A 15,500-nucleotide genomic window follows, 5' to 3' on the forward strand; every position below is an offset into this window, starting at 1 on the left:
GAAAGGGCTCTGTTAACCAGGCTAGAAATAACTCAGAAATAAAGTCTGTTGTGCTGTTCTCTATACCAAATTAAACATTCAGGGGAGCAGGGACTGGAACCACATGTCTCATTTCCCAAGTGACTAATCTAGACACCAGTCTAGAGAGTTGCATTTTCTCATTACCCCTCCCTTCCTCAATTTACATACAGTTTATGCATGAGAGACAGTTCCAATTGGCCTGCAGCATTAGAAATCATCACACTGGCATGTACTTTTTTCACTGGATACAATTGGCCCATGCCCAGTTCAAGTGCAGGAGGGAGTGATTAGCCCAAAGATATTTTGGTAGGTCAAGCACCAAGACTTTGCATGGTTCATCACAAAGACAGAGTTTTATTATTTTTATTTGCTTTATCTGAGGAATTTTTATGCATTTGAGGTTGCTTCAAGGAGCCAAGAGACCTTCTATTCCAGCCTGAACTGATAAGAATACGTGGAAGCGGAATCTTAAGGTGCATTAGGATGACTGTTGCCTGCAGATTGAGGGAGGTGATCCTTCCCATCTACTTTACACTGGTGAGACTGCATCAATGGTGCTGGGTTCAGTTCTGAGCTCTCCAGTACAAGATAGATATGGATATATTGGAGCAAGTCCAGCACAGAGCCACAAAAATGATGAGAGGATTGGAGCATCTCTGTGAGGAGAGGATGAGAGAACTGTGACACTTCAGCCTGGAGAAGGCTCGGGGAGCGGGGGTGGGGGGTGGGGGGTGGTGTGGTGTGAGGGGGGGGTGTGTGTGTGTGTGTGTTAGTTAGTTAGTTAGGTTCATTTCAGCATTAATCTGATGACTTTTGAGTTCTAGAATACTGTGGCAATAAGGAGCGACATGTGCAGATGTGGTTCTTGCTCCCAGCACACAGTCACTGGGAATTTTGGTGTGTAATTTGCAGAGGGAAAGCTGTAGTGAGTTGGTTTTGGGTTTTTTTTTTTTGTTTGTTTTTTTGGTTTTTTTTTAACCTGAATCCACTTATCTCCCTGATGTTGGGTACCATGAAAGCTTGCAATTATTAACAAAGCTTCAGCAGAGGAAAATGTAAATTAGATTTCATTAATGTATTCAAGGAAACAGAAGATCATTTAGATTCTGTTAAAAGTTTAAATGTAAAGCACATCTTGGCAAAATTCTGAGCTTCCTTGGTCCGGTGTGATTTTGGGAACCCACTTCTGCTTTGGAGGATTATTGATATGGTCAGGTCTCCATGATCCAGTCTTCCATGGGTAACTAAAAAAGTCCTTGTTTGCTTTCAGCTGGAGCTGGGTAGTGTCTCTACTGTCCGTATGTTTTGCCTAGAGAGAGATAGTACATAGGATATTTCTGTATGCTTCTGCCTGAAGTGGTTTGACCTCTGTATCACTGCAGGTGTTTTCTCTGTTCAAATCAGACAGGCTGGGGCTGTGCATATGTTAAAGGTTTTGAGGGTCATTCCTCTCAACCATTCCTTGATGGCTTACCTGCCACTTACCACATACTGCTTGTCTCTGTGCTCCGTTGCCTCAGTTGTGCAGGATGGCTCATAAGACTGTGTAATGGACTATACTAAGATACAGCTGGAGGCTAAGAGTAGTCATTTTTGCAGAGCTGTTTCAGCCTTCATCACTTCACTTCCCCAGATCACTGCCTGCTGCCCCTGGCCCCAGATGCTTGAATGGATGCAATCGATGCGGTAGTAGGCAGGCCTGCCTCGTGCCTGCACTGCTGTTGGGGAAAAGGGCTCTACACCCGCATATGGAAAGGAAATAAAGAGAAGAAATACTGCTTTAATTCTGAATGCAGTTTTCAAGCTGTGTGATCAACAACCATATTTCTGAAAGTTGTCATTTTATTCATTAGTACAAAATTTGAAATGTCGCATGGCGGAGACTTGGGTTCTTTGTGACCCTGAATACATTCCAACACCTTCCTGTGTAACTGAGTGATTATTTTTGCCTTTCACAATAATACTTTACATTCTTCCTTTGAAAATTTCTGTACTTCATAAACCAGCAGGACATGGGATTCAGAACAACCACAGAGCAAGGTGTAAGTCCTGAAAATCATCCTTTAAATACCTTTCTTTTAAAATCTCCTTCTCTTCTTCCTCCCACTGTATTAAACCAAATCCTTTGCAATTATTAGGGAATAACTAAGTCAATTCTATGTAAACTTGACATCATAACTTCCAGGCTGAGAGGTCAGTCATGAAGACATACCTTAAAGGGAGTTGGTTAATATTTGATTACAGTAGACAGTGCTTGTAAGTTCGTTGACTTAATCTGTTAGCCAACTTATTAGTAAGTGGGATAGCACATACTGAAGATCAGAGTGGCCAATTCTGACAGTTTAGAATATTCTGTGACATTTAAAATTAATTTATGAAAAGAAAAAGCCAAATCCTCACTATACTACATTCCAAAGGAGAAATGTCCTTATGGCTTTTCTTTCACCTTCTTTCAATGAATCTGTTCCTTCTCTTATCTTGATTGAAAGAAACCAATTGTGTTGCTTTAGTAACTGTCAACAAGCAGGCTAGGACAGCACTATCAAAGCTTGGTGCTTTCATTTCAGTCGTTTATGGTGATTTTTTTTTCTTAAGTTCATTAATAATAATGAAACCCTGATTTTTTTTTAAAGATGAACTGAGAAAGTGAAAAATTGCACATTATGTATTTTATTACAAGAAGTTTAGAAACAGGTGCAAGATGGATGTGCACATATGGGGAAGAAATAAAGCACAAGTGCTAAACTGAAAAAATTAGTGTTTTCTCTTATTAATTTTGGACTTTAACTTCGGCTAACTAGAAGCTTGGTACTGAGGGACTCTCAAGCTTTTAAGTATCAGAGTAAGTAATTTTAATTGTCAACAAAGATTTATTTTTGATCTTTTTTAATTAGTGTATAAAACAAAAAAAGGGAACATTCAATGCTGGAATATGTTAGATGATTTATATTGCCTCAATATGTATCATAATTTTACTTTGTTGTATTAGAATATAGCACACAACAGCTGAACAAGCAGCATAAGTAAAGGAGAGAGCTTCTTTATGCCTATATTATCTGTTAGTTGCAACTTAGAATGAACAAAATCAGTAAAATAACAACATTTGAATTACTGAAGTTTCTCTTTGTAGATTAAGGGAATTGAAAGTGATGGCCCTGTTTGACATCAGTTTGATGAGTCAATGCTTTTATTTCCAGCTAATTTAATTTCAGTAGCTGAAAAGAATTTAAAGCAACTCCATGTTTTCCTTGAGAGGAACTTTTTTCCTTCTGTTGTTCTTCCTGCCTCCATGCTCTTGAGATCTGTTTAATTAGTTCCACTGAAATAACTTATGACTAAGTGTTCTATTTCTTCCATTTTTTTTTTGATCGTAGGCTTCTACTTTGCTGAGAAAGTGTAGCTGCAAAAATGAAAATTAGTTTCAGACTAAGCTAATTCAAGATAGTTCCTTCTTGAATGTGTTCACAGAATTTTATTATAATTCAAAAAATATTTGATGATAGTTTCCTGAGATTTACTTCAACTGCCTTGAACTGCATTTTCCATAAGAGAATGTAGCTTGATATTTTAGTTAATTTTCAATAGCAGCTACTTTTGAACATACTTTTTTCTGTTAGTTTAACAAGTGGAAATGAAACAATATGTAATCTGGAGTATCAAGGAATATTTATTATTTCAATCAAAGAATTCAGGTGATTTAAATATTTTTAAACCATCATATTTCTGTTGGGCAATTTTTTTTTTTTCAACATGTAGAAATATTACCACATTACAAACAGGAATAGTAACAATTTATTCTCCAACCTGGAATAATTTTACAATGACATTCTAGCTAATTTCCGTTGTAACATTTATTATCCTGCTGAAACACTTTTAACATATTTATTTAGTGATTTTAGTCTTCTCTTGGCAATTGCTCATACCTTATTTTTTCTTGAAGTTGTTCACACATGTTTTACTGTCCCTAAGGAGAAAAAGCTGTCCATTGTTAGTAAATCTTGATTTTGATGTATCCTGAAAGATACAGAAAATTAGTATCTGCAACTCATTGGTCCTCCCAGAGGAAGGATTCTTTTTGTTGCTTAACAACTTCCCTCTCCAGGTGTTAGTTTTCAAACCTCTGCTGCTGTTTATCCCTCAGCGGAGATGCTTGGACTGTTTGTTACGTGATAGTGGAAGTGATCATTGCAGTGATGGGGTTCATTGCTTATCTGAATTCAGGGAAACCAGGCAGCAGCCAACTTCTTAAGTTTGCCTTTTTTCTGTAACAGAGTTCGTGGAGCTTCTCCTTAATTCAAGGTGCAGCCTGACCCCCTGAAATGCTTTGCCTTACTTTCTCTCTCCCTGATGCCACTTTCAGTCTCCTTCGGCATTGTCTATGAGCATACAGATAATTTTTTGAGTGATGAATTCCACTGCCTTTGCTAGGATCACTTGAATATGTAAAGCTAGACATACTTGAATACTTTATTGAATCAAGGACCAGATTTTTCATAATCTTCTCTTTATTTTTAATCTGAATGAACGAGTCAGTCTCGGGAACCAGATGTCTTAGTTTCAGAGTTCTGCACTTTGTCAGTTGTGGTCATGCTTTTTTTTTTTTTTTTTTTTAACCAACATTTATTTGATTTTTTTTTTCTTCCAGTCCACAGGAAAAAAAATGAGATTCTTATTGTGTGTGTAAAGAAAGTGTAAGCAATAAGCCCACTGAATGAACTGTAGATGTATCTCAGTCATACAGTTTTGGGAGGTTGCTAAGTAACTTTTAAATTTCCTTTGAGGTAAAGACAACTAATTCTGAGGCCTTTCTTTGTAGGTGCATCTTGTATGGTGAGGTTATATTACAATAAATGAGAAAGGTATTTACCACAACTTCTCTATATTGTGCATGCCAGGACTCCTGGTGTTACTCAACAATGACATCAGACTGAGTTAAGTGTTGTATAAAGTATTGAAAAAACTCCTTTTAAGCTTTGAGAGTGGAAGATTCTTAGTGTGCATATTGCCTTAGACATCTCTTAGGTAAAATTGGAATTACAGGAAAATGTCCTCCAAATGGCATTATTTCCAATTATATGCAAATTTTGTTTTCTTTCATACTTTTGAAAAAAGTTTTAGAAGCTTTAATATTTGCCTGTTATTGTTTCGAGGAGGCATAAGTATCCTGGAATGGAGTACATGTTTACATTCACTTGGTGTTACATGTAGCCTATGCAAATGTTAACATTCAGAATCCAACCAATCATTTGAAATTATTCTTAATATTTACAGTTTTCTGTATCAGAAAAGATTGGTTAGAAGCTCATAAGGGTGAAGTAATTGCCTGACTTTTGTAATATTAGAATCCATTCAGACTTCCACAATCAGTTGGCCAATATCGCATAGCCACAGTACTTGTATTTAGAAAAGGAAACATTCACTTTTTTTAGCATGTGAACAAAGCTGATTAATCTACAGTGGTGCAGTAGCCAGTGGTCCACCTCTAGTCTTTAATGCATTTCTTTTAACAACATTATTAGTAGATCTCAAATCCTAATAGAATACCACCTGTAACATGAATATAAGGTACAGAGACCATAGCAAAAACTTAAAGATTAATAGATGCTTAAAACCTATTTCAAGAGCACTTTAGAAATCAAGATCTATGTCATCAAGAGCTACCATTTTATAGCACCTTATTTTTTTCCCTCTTCAGTTGTTCAGTGAGTGGTAAAAATACTGTCTTGTTTTGTCTTAAATTGACAGAATAAGTTTGAAAAGAAAGAAGAAAGAAATTGATACTTCTAAATACCTACCAGGACTTTATTGCAATTTAATTGCAATAAATATTTTCTGAATTCTAGTCTGTAAGCAATTCAGCAAAAGCTGTGATGCTTTGTATATTGTGTTAGTTACTTAATCAAGATTCTGTGTTTTGCCAGGTCTTTATAAAAACAAGTTTACAGTGCTAATATACTTAACCAAGTCTATAATGTTATAAATATGTTTGACAAAAGTAATGTTCCAAAAACTCATATTGAGTAAACATTAATTGTGTTCACTTCCATTGCTACTTTTGATTAATTTATCACTCTTTCTGTTGTTGTCTCGCAAATTTATGATACCTGTACGTTTTGGCTTACTTATTAACCATGTGCTGTCCTTTTGTCTCCTTTCTGTGTCTTTTCAGGATTTCTGATGTCTTTGTTATATGAATCTTTCTATGTATATCTTCATTTTCCATCTTCAGAATTGAATGTAGTTCTTTGCTATATCTCATGCCCTTCTTTCATGCTTTCCCAGTCACTTAGTCTTCTTTTCATTTGATTTTTTAAAGCGCTGTGATCAATCAATAATTTACAATGAATCTTCCAAAACTCTTCCCTTTCTAAGTGTCTGTCATAAATTCACGGATTGTTGTAAGATATTCTTGCTTATGTATAAACTATACAATTCTTATTTGAATTTGCAATTCTAATAACCTTGACATTGTCCATTTTGTTATCATTTGGGAGTTCTGCTGAAAGAGTATATTCATGTGTTGTATCTTCTGACTTTAATGGACTTGAATGCAGATTTTGTAAGGCAGAATTAAAATGATTTTGGCAGTCTTGGCCTTTTCTTAAATTTTTGTACCATAATAAAGCATAATGCACAATAGTTGTCTTTTTGTGCTTCAGTTGGTTTGAGTGTCAGGGAGACTGCGGATCAAGGCTGAAGTACACAAAAGCTTCCACTGTTTGTATTACCACATAAAATTTGTCTTAATCTTGAGATCATTTAAAGTAAAAAGGTAACATTTAGCTTAACTCTTCATGAGGAGAAATACAGATACAAGTCATCACACTTCTATGCCAGGATATAAATCCCTGGAACTGTGAAAAACAGCATTTTCATTGACCTTTCCCTGGTTTCATAATGTATTCATTTTTTTCGGACTGGATCCTTAACTATAACGTAAACTTGATAACTCATTTTGATCATTTCATGGCCTGTTAATGATTGCTTTGTTTCACATCTGCTTATATTATTCAGGTCTCAAGTGTAAAATACATATATATTTACTCTTACGATATGAAGTATAATACTTGACATTAATTACTGAGTCTGCTTTGTAATGCGTCATCTTGGGCAAGTATAAAATAATTAGTCTGTATTGACAATTCATTTAGTTTTACAGCTTGATTATGCACTTCTATGTAATGAATCAGTTAAGCATGGCTTGTGTTACCTGAACTACCAAAGCAAACAGATCAACCTTGTATTTGTTGGTGACTAATCCTGATGCTTTCTCATGTTATACTGTCATTATTACAACGTTTTCTAATGTTGCAAAGTATAATTGTAGATTTCAGAAAATGTTGATGCCCACTGAAGTTGTTAATGATGGAGACATTGAGGTCTTGATAGCATTTGTGTCTACTAATTTACAAAGGGAGAAAATAGAGCCAAGAGGGTATATGGCATCTTCCAGGTCCTTCCTTCAAGACTAGCTAATTCTCACTCCTGCCTATGCTTGTGTGCTGATTACTAAAGGAGGAAGCATTATAAACAGCGTGACAATGTAAATTACACTAGTTTTCTTCCCAGTTAAAAAACACAGGAAGGAAGTGACACCTGTGCAGTGGACATGCTTTTGAAACCTCTGTTTTATCTCAGGGGGCAGCATTTAATCAGGGAGGTTCATTCTTGCATGCATGTTCTCTTTAGTTTCTATCCTGCATCTTTTTTTTTTTTTTTTTCAGCACACTCATAACTTTATATTACTCAACTTCTCATGATATTCTTCTGTTTTGAAGCGTGGATTTGGGATTTTTGGGGTGCAAACACGTTGAGTTTGCATTTTTTTTTCTTATCCTACTAAATTCCAGAGACTGCCCAGGCAATTCAGAATTTTTAGTAGCCAAAATGTAAAAGTGCTTTTTTTTCTTCTGTTATATAAACCACTAAATATATTTATTATCATAATGTCCCAAATTGTCCTTTTCTTATTCCCAGTAGGTTTATTTACATGACTAAATAGAAATCAAGTGTGATTTTCTTCACATTGATATCTACTCAGTGACAAATGCATTTTTCTGACAAAGGTCCAGTGCCATCAAAAGAAAGATCTGAATAGATGACTGTAGGTGGTTATAAATGTTATGGTCATTATTAAATTATTATTGAAGAAGGGTAGTTTTAAAAGGCTTTCTGGTCATAATTTTTTATTTTCTGGATATGTTTTTCTCTTATCACTAAATGAGGTATTTGAAAGGGGCCTACACCGTGGCTGGCAAGCTTAAGCTTTCATAAGTTCATTTCCTTGCCGAGTTTGTTTTTAAATAGAAAATATTTGTATTAGTAGTCAAGTTGGCAGTTGTTCTGACTCACTGTATCCAAGAACAAGGAGAGAGTCATCTGTGACTACCTAACTCTTTTGGGTATTTAAAATAAAAAGATTTTTATGGTTGTTCGTGGAAGTATGGAGAATATTTTATAATAGGGCTGATAAGAAAACAAATCGCAGAGCTGGATAATATTTTAAATGCACATTGATTATTGTAACATTGAGCAAAGAAGGAGGACCTAGGTTGTGCCATGCAGTTTACCTTTTCCTCTCTTCCACTGACAAGCAAGCTTTTGTCTCTTTAAGGAAGTCATTAATATTTTAGAAGACCTTTTATAAAGCTAATGTGAATAACTGTCTTTTTGGTGACAAAAAAAGCAACGGAAAAGGAAGGATGTTTTAAGAAAACTGCCGCATATTAAGTAATTGTCTGCTTTTACAAAATAATTCTGTAACTTGGGCTTGGTTCCTTCCTCTGCCTGAAAGGTATTTCCTTCCCTGGGACAGTGCGGTGACTGTGAGGCTATAGGAAATGTAGGTGTTTTTAAAGGCTGATTACTGTTGGCAGTCCTCTTAATTTCTGCAGGTCGTATTGTTCCCATTATTGCACTCTTTGTGCATAGTGCGTGTGTGTGGGAATTAGACTTTTTTTTTTCCGATATGCAGGTGGGAGGAGCGGTTCCAGGGATATTTGAGCAGGTGTCTCTTGTCTCCTGTGCTGGTGAGCAGAGCTTGGATGTTCACAGAGTCAATTCCTCATCCCTTTTCCCCAGTGTCAGCACACATGTTACAGCAGAGGTGTGCAGAGGGTTGGCAGGCAGCCCCTCTTCAGGTTCCTTCCACCAAGTGACTACATTGTATGCTTCTCCCTCCCCTCCCCCCTTTTTCTCTGGCTGCTCCAAGTCCTTTAATCTTTATTTTGTTTTTCTTTTTGACTTTTACTGGAATTGTTTTTTCTCATTCAGAGGGCTTGATTTTAATCAAGCTTAGGTTCATCCAGACCCTGCTTCAGTTTATTTGGTTGCTGGATGTTCCTGACTACAGTTAGTATAGATAGGGCTGGCTGCGTGCCTGTTCCCTAACGAAGTCTAGGACAACTTTCCATGGGGATAAGCCTGACCTTATACCTAACTGTAATGGCTTCCAGTGGAGAGTTGGCTCTTCTTGTCCCTATTCTGTCTGCATTTCTCCAGGTGATCTCTGTGGCCTCGGCATCAGCTCTGCCCCGTGCCTGGAGAAAGCCAGTCCTTTTCAGATCCCAAGCGTTATACTCAAGGTGTTCAAAGGTAGGACTGCATTCCATAGTTTGTGCATTTGAAAGACATTAACTGGGTTTGTCACTCTTGACAAAAGCCACTCAGTTTGCGGGGTTATATTTTGATAATAAACAACCTTATGCATGAAACACTGTAGCTCCCTTGCACTCTGGTGAAGCAGGATAGATGTCACTGCAGACTGGCTAAATACTGTGGGGTTTGAAGAACCTAAGGGTCCATCATTACTTACAGCAAGGATTTGCTGTAAACCACAGAGACAAATTCATCTTGCATTCAAACTTGAGAAAAATTATTCCTAATTAGTCAGATATCCTAAATTATTTTTATGTTTAAAATAAATTATTACACATTCTCATTTCAAACCTTCAGTTTCAGAATTGTGGTGGCAATGTCACTGCAGTAGATGATGCCTAGGGAAAAATAGCCCAAGTGATTAAAGGCAAATGATTGTCAGAAACTTATAAAGAAGCAAAGAAAAAAAAATTAAAAATGAAGCATGCTATTTAGACAACAATAATATAAATTTGGACTGCAGCATGTGAATACATTCCTTCACACAACTTGAGCGGACACAATTCTGAAAGAGAGACCACAGACAAATATGGGAACAGTTCCTTTTTTTTTTTTTTTCCCCCCCAGAAAAAGTGAAAAATTAATATTTTTTTTTTTTTTTGCTGTCCTTGTAAAGTTGTTTCCTCTTACTTACTCCAAACTTTATTTTTAACATACAAGTGATGCCAGAATGCATGCAATAATATGTATAATGCCAGGACTGATTGCATCATTACGAAAAATTGTCACCAGTAAGAGATGTGTACAATAATCCAGCATGTATTTAAATGCAGGAATCTTTGCCATTCTCTGTGTGTATATACTGTGTGAAACCAGGTGCAAATATGATTATGCATTCCAACCCTTTGTGGCTCTTAGGAAGCTATACAGACATATGTGAAAGCAAAATTAGATCAGAAATCATTATGAAGTTGGTAGAAACTAAGCTTAAGTCTGAATGTAAACACATTAATCATTTGCATATTCTTATTCTATGCACATTGCATATGAGGAGACTAGGTTAACTGAAGTTATGTTTTTCCAACAGTCTGTAATAACATTACTTGCATTCTCTTTATCAAGGAACTTATTTCAGAAAATGTTAATTCTAGGATGTTCATCCAGTGCAAGCTGACCATTTTGTTGTTCTCTGAAAATGCAAATAGAGCAGGAAGCCACATGTGGTTCTTAAGTGTTGTTGCATTTTCCCTTAAAAGATACAAATTTTAGTTACAGATCATATGTTGGGTTTTTTTTTATGTTTAAGATTAAAAACTGAAAAAGTGTAACATATAAAAATAACAGTTCTTAGTGTTTATTGTTGTAGATGGAAAAAACACAGAGTATTAAAATATACTGCAGCACTTATTTAGTCTTAGCAGCTGCTGTAAACATCCCCTATGCCTTTCATGTTTTTTTTTTCCTTCTTGAATGTGTGAAGTTTTCTTTTCCAGGAAGAGGGATAGTGGCTATCCCATTTTATTCTACGATCATCAGTATGCTTATCCCTTTGAATTGTTTTCCACAGTGTCATATCTGAAAAAAAAAAAAAAAAAAATTTGTTTGAACGGTTTGTTTTGTGCTTTGTTTTGTTTCTTTCCACCAAAAAATTCTTCCATTCTTCTTGAGGAAATCTAAGTGATATGGATTAATTCTTTTCCATGAACTAGCAAGCAATGCACAAGAATTCTGATGTCAAGTGGTACCCACACTCATGCCTGGCTCGAGTGAATAATTTAGCAATAATGCTGAGGCTAATACTTTGCAGGGGCAGGGTGCAAGGGTGTATGCCTGTTATTATGCTTTTAGCAGGTGTTTCAGTTTCTTATTCTGGCTTCCAAAGGGACTGAAGTTTATGTAGTATCTGAGAAACTCAGCTCAGAGAAAGTCTTGTTAACATAGGTATTTGGCAAGAATATTTCTATGGCAATAAACAGTATTTCTGATCAGAAGCTTTGACTAGTTATGGTTGACAGCTGTCCTTTTTACTGTTCTCTGTCTTTGGGCACTAGAGAAGAGGGTGGCCCAATACTAAAAGTACTTCATTTACCTTTTGTTTCTCTTCTGTGATTATGGTCATTGTCTTCTTGGCACATAAATCTAGCTGAATTTCATTTGCAAGATAGACATAAGTGTGAGGAAATGATGTGGTCTAGCATGTGATACATTCTGTAAAATTTGATGTAATTTTCAGTCTTGCTATGAATCAACTTCACTTCCAAATGTTTTATTTTCCTGATATGTTTTGAAAAAGGTTTTTCTAACTTGACTGTGATACTCAACTCTGCTTCAGTTTCTGACTCTCTTGTACAAGTCACCTTTATATTTATTTTTTAAATTAAATGCCAAGAAAAAGAATGTCTACACAAGATGGTTCCCAAACTCACATTTGTACTCGTGCTTGAAATTCTTAGTTAAGGTTCATTCTGGTTTTTGTTTTAGTATGTTGCCACTTTTCTTTAGGGGAAAAAGGCTTGCCTGGTTGCAGTGTGCTAGCACACCCCTATCACTTGTGAAACTATGGGCTATTTGAAAGAAAACTTGTGAGAGTTGGTGCCACATGCTGAATGAGGAGCTGAGAGCTCTCTGTCCCATCTTCATCTGCAGAAACAGTATCCTGCTACCCAGTCAGTGCCTACAAACTAGCCGATTGCAGGAAGATAATATCAGTTACCTTGTATTCTGCTGAGAGCTGGGGAAGTGGGAAGGAGCTGGTGGCCTGGCTGTGTTTCCTTCCTCAGCAGCTTCCTGCAAGAGTTCAAAACTTTCTGTTCCAGTGTGGGTAAAATGTACTTGCCAGCTCTCTCCTGTGGGCACGAATGTGCAAACAGTAGTGCAGAAAATAACATTGCTGCTTGTGTAATAGGGTTCTTTTGGTTTGTTCTTAGAAACTGTTTTCCTCTACTTACTTTTTGTGCTTCCCTGTATTTCTGTTCACATTGGCATACATTTCTGCAAGTTAAAATAGCAAATGTCCCCCTCCATTCTACTTCATTTGTATGTAATACCTCGTTAATTTAATTTGCTAGTGAAATTTGTTTCCAAATATGACTTGAAAACACATTTCTTCTTTGCCTTTCATCTTATTACTTCTTGCTAGCTTTGATGTATTATTTAATTCTGTAATTTTATTATTTAACACCTGAGAACATAACATGCTGGAGTACAATTTCTGAGAAGTCCACTGCATAGACATGCACGCTGTTTAAATCAGGTTAGAAATTTTCTGAAAACAAACAAACAGCAAATAGCAAATGTCTTTTGAAAGTGGAAACAGATTGAGCCTAAATATTTCTCTTCAAATACCTGTGAATGAGAGAACTTTGCCTGTTTGAAGGGAGAAGTCTAATGAGAACCCGGCAGTGTCAGAGCTGTAGCTTTCTTCAGGTAGACAAAAGCAAAGTTTGGGGGAAAAAAAAACCCACATAATTTTTTTATTGAACAGTCAATAATGACAAAGAGAAAAAGAGATCACCATTGGTAGCTCCTTGCTCCTGGTTCCTCAGAAGTATCATAAAAATGATAAGAAATCCATACATGATTCTGATTCCATGGACATGCAAATATTCACAGCAAATAGTTCAAGTCACTCAAAATCTGATTCTGTATATGCAAAGAAACTCATGAAGGGAAGAGAAGACTGTTAGATAAAAATTGGTGTTTGGCTTTGTGCCCAAACTCGTGAAAGCACCATTTGCCTGATCCCTCTGGGATTAGTGGCAAGTGCCACCCTAAAGAAGTGTTAAAATATCAATTTAGTCCTAAGATTCTGAAGCCACAGCAAGGTCTCCAGGAGTTATTGCTTACTGCTGGCTGATTTTCATTCCTAGAGTCAATCTGTATCAAAACACATCTGTGTTCATTACAAATGTGTCCCTTGCTTTTGGAAAATACCAGCAAATGGTAGGTTTTCTATTTATCCAGGATATATTTTTGCCTTGTCTACTGAACATCAGGGCTAAAGAAAAAATGTACAATACCTGTTTAGAATATAGTTAGAGGAAGTGACACCTTGCTTCCTCAGAGGGAGGTAGTAAAAATACTGTTATCCTGGTCCCATCCCCCCGCCGTGAGAGGACCTTTCTGAAACACTCCTGGTACATCTGTATGCAGAGTGTTCTGCCATGTGAAAAATAATTGAGTTAACCTTGAATAAGCAGTGTAGCCTTGTCAGATATGTGTTCTGTTGAGGTTAAATGCTGCTTCTCAGCACTGCTAATTGGTTTGTTGCACTAATATTAACTAAACTGCCTTCATCACGTTAGTGACCTGGCACTTTCAATTCAACTCAGTTTTAGTGGGTTTGGACCTTTTGATTTATGTACAGTTCAGGATATTAGAATCATAGAATCGTAGAATCACTAGGTTGGAAAGGACCCACTGGGTCATCGAGTCCAACCATTCCTAACGCTCCCTAAACCATGCCCCTAAGCACCTCGTCCACCCGTCCCTTAAACACCTCCAGGGAAGGTGACTCGACCACCTCCCTGGGCAGCCTGTTCCAGTGCCCAATGAGCCTTTCTGTGAAAATTTTTTTCCTGATGTCCAGCCTGAACCTCCCCTGGCAGAGCTTGAGGCCATTCCCCCTTGTCCTGTCCTCAGTCACTTGGGAGAAGAGCCCAGCTCCCTCCTCTCCACAACCTCCTTTCAGGTAGTTGTAGAGAGCAATAAGGTCTCCCAATATTTTGCAGCTACCATTCTGTGAGAAATAATTAAACATTCAAAATTATGTTCTCTGTATTTTTTTACATCATTAAGAATATCCCTGTATAGATCAGTGGGGTTTTGAAAGATGCAACAGTATTGCATGCCTGAAAGTAAAAATGAACAAATAAAACCCCTTTAGTAGTTACTTTTTCTAGATTTTTTTGTGTGTTTCTTGCTATATATTGAAATCCAACTTTAAAATGTATCTCTCTGACCAGTATGAGAAACAGCTGAGGGTCAGTCAAATGAGATTTCTTCATCTACTAGAAAAGTTAACAAGGGAAATTCAAATATGTAGTTGTACATATCACATCTTCTACGAAATCAGTATTTTTGACGTTATATGGAATTTTTAATATATTTACTTTGTGTTAATCCTAGATTTGCTGGCTTGAGCCTGAACCAAGAGACCAAAGACTGAAACTATCCACTTCAAGAAGATCCTTAACGCTGTGAAAATGTAACATTTTCATGTGACTTTGAGCCAACTTCCTTAGAAAAATATATTTAAAAATTAACTTTTTTTTTTTTTTTTTTTTTTACATTCTGGATTTGTTTTAATGTTTTAGTAACTTGCTATAGCTGTAAATATTTCTGTACAAATGCAAAGTCAGTTCTTTCAAGATTCTTATTCATGATTTATGTTTCATCAGAATTGCCTCCTAGCCATAACTTCAGATGAGAAACCCATCTTTCTGTTTCTCAAAATTTACATTTCATTTTAGACTATGCTATTTTGAAAAGTTACTAGACAGTTCCAGCTGGCAGGATTTGATATCATGGTGCAGTTCATGAAACCACATCCACAATTTATTTACTTGATAACCTACTGTTGAGGTACTGACAAAGTTGCCTACTTAACTAACCCACATGCAAATGTTTGTGTACTATCTGACACCCCAGGGATGCTATAAAGTTGTGGTTTACACATGGCAATTGGCATCATATCCTTTATAACTGGCATGTGGCTGAGACAGTGTGGACTGCGTAACGTGATGTGCCAATATGTTGACAACATGCTAGTTGGAGGAATTGTGATCAGCTTATTTAATAAGCTTCAGGTGTTCTCAAATTGCAGGGTATGAGAAGACTTTTTCTCAATTTTCTGTCATGATCCAGTGTTGTTCAGGGATAGC

General features: G+C 36.5%; 1 protein-coding gene across 7 annotated transcripts in view; it reads left to right on the forward strand.

The window, feature by feature from the left end:
- The window catches only part of CHRM3 (cholinergic receptor muscarinic 3), a 272,134-nt gene that overhangs the window by 41,191 nt on the left and 215,443 nt on the right, over window positions 1-15,500 (forward strand). Inside the window, exon 1 of one of the 7 annotated variants that reach the window (XM_054063907.1) lies at window positions 323-558. The exons of the other annotated variants lie outside the window; for them this stretch is intronic. The gene's annotated coding sequence lies outside the window, so the exon portion shown is untranslated. Of the gene's footprint in view, window positions 1-322; window positions 559-15,500 lie in introns of those variants that run through there. 7 annotated transcript variants of the gene reach the window in all.

The sequence above is a fragment of the Cuculus canorus genome, chromosome 3 (assembly GCF_017976375.1).
Source record: "Cuculus canorus isolate bCucCan1 chromosome 3, bCucCan1.pri, whole genome shotgun sequence".
Lineage (NCBI taxonomy): Eukaryota > Metazoa > Chordata > Aves > Cuculiformes > Cuculidae > Cuculus > Cuculus canorus.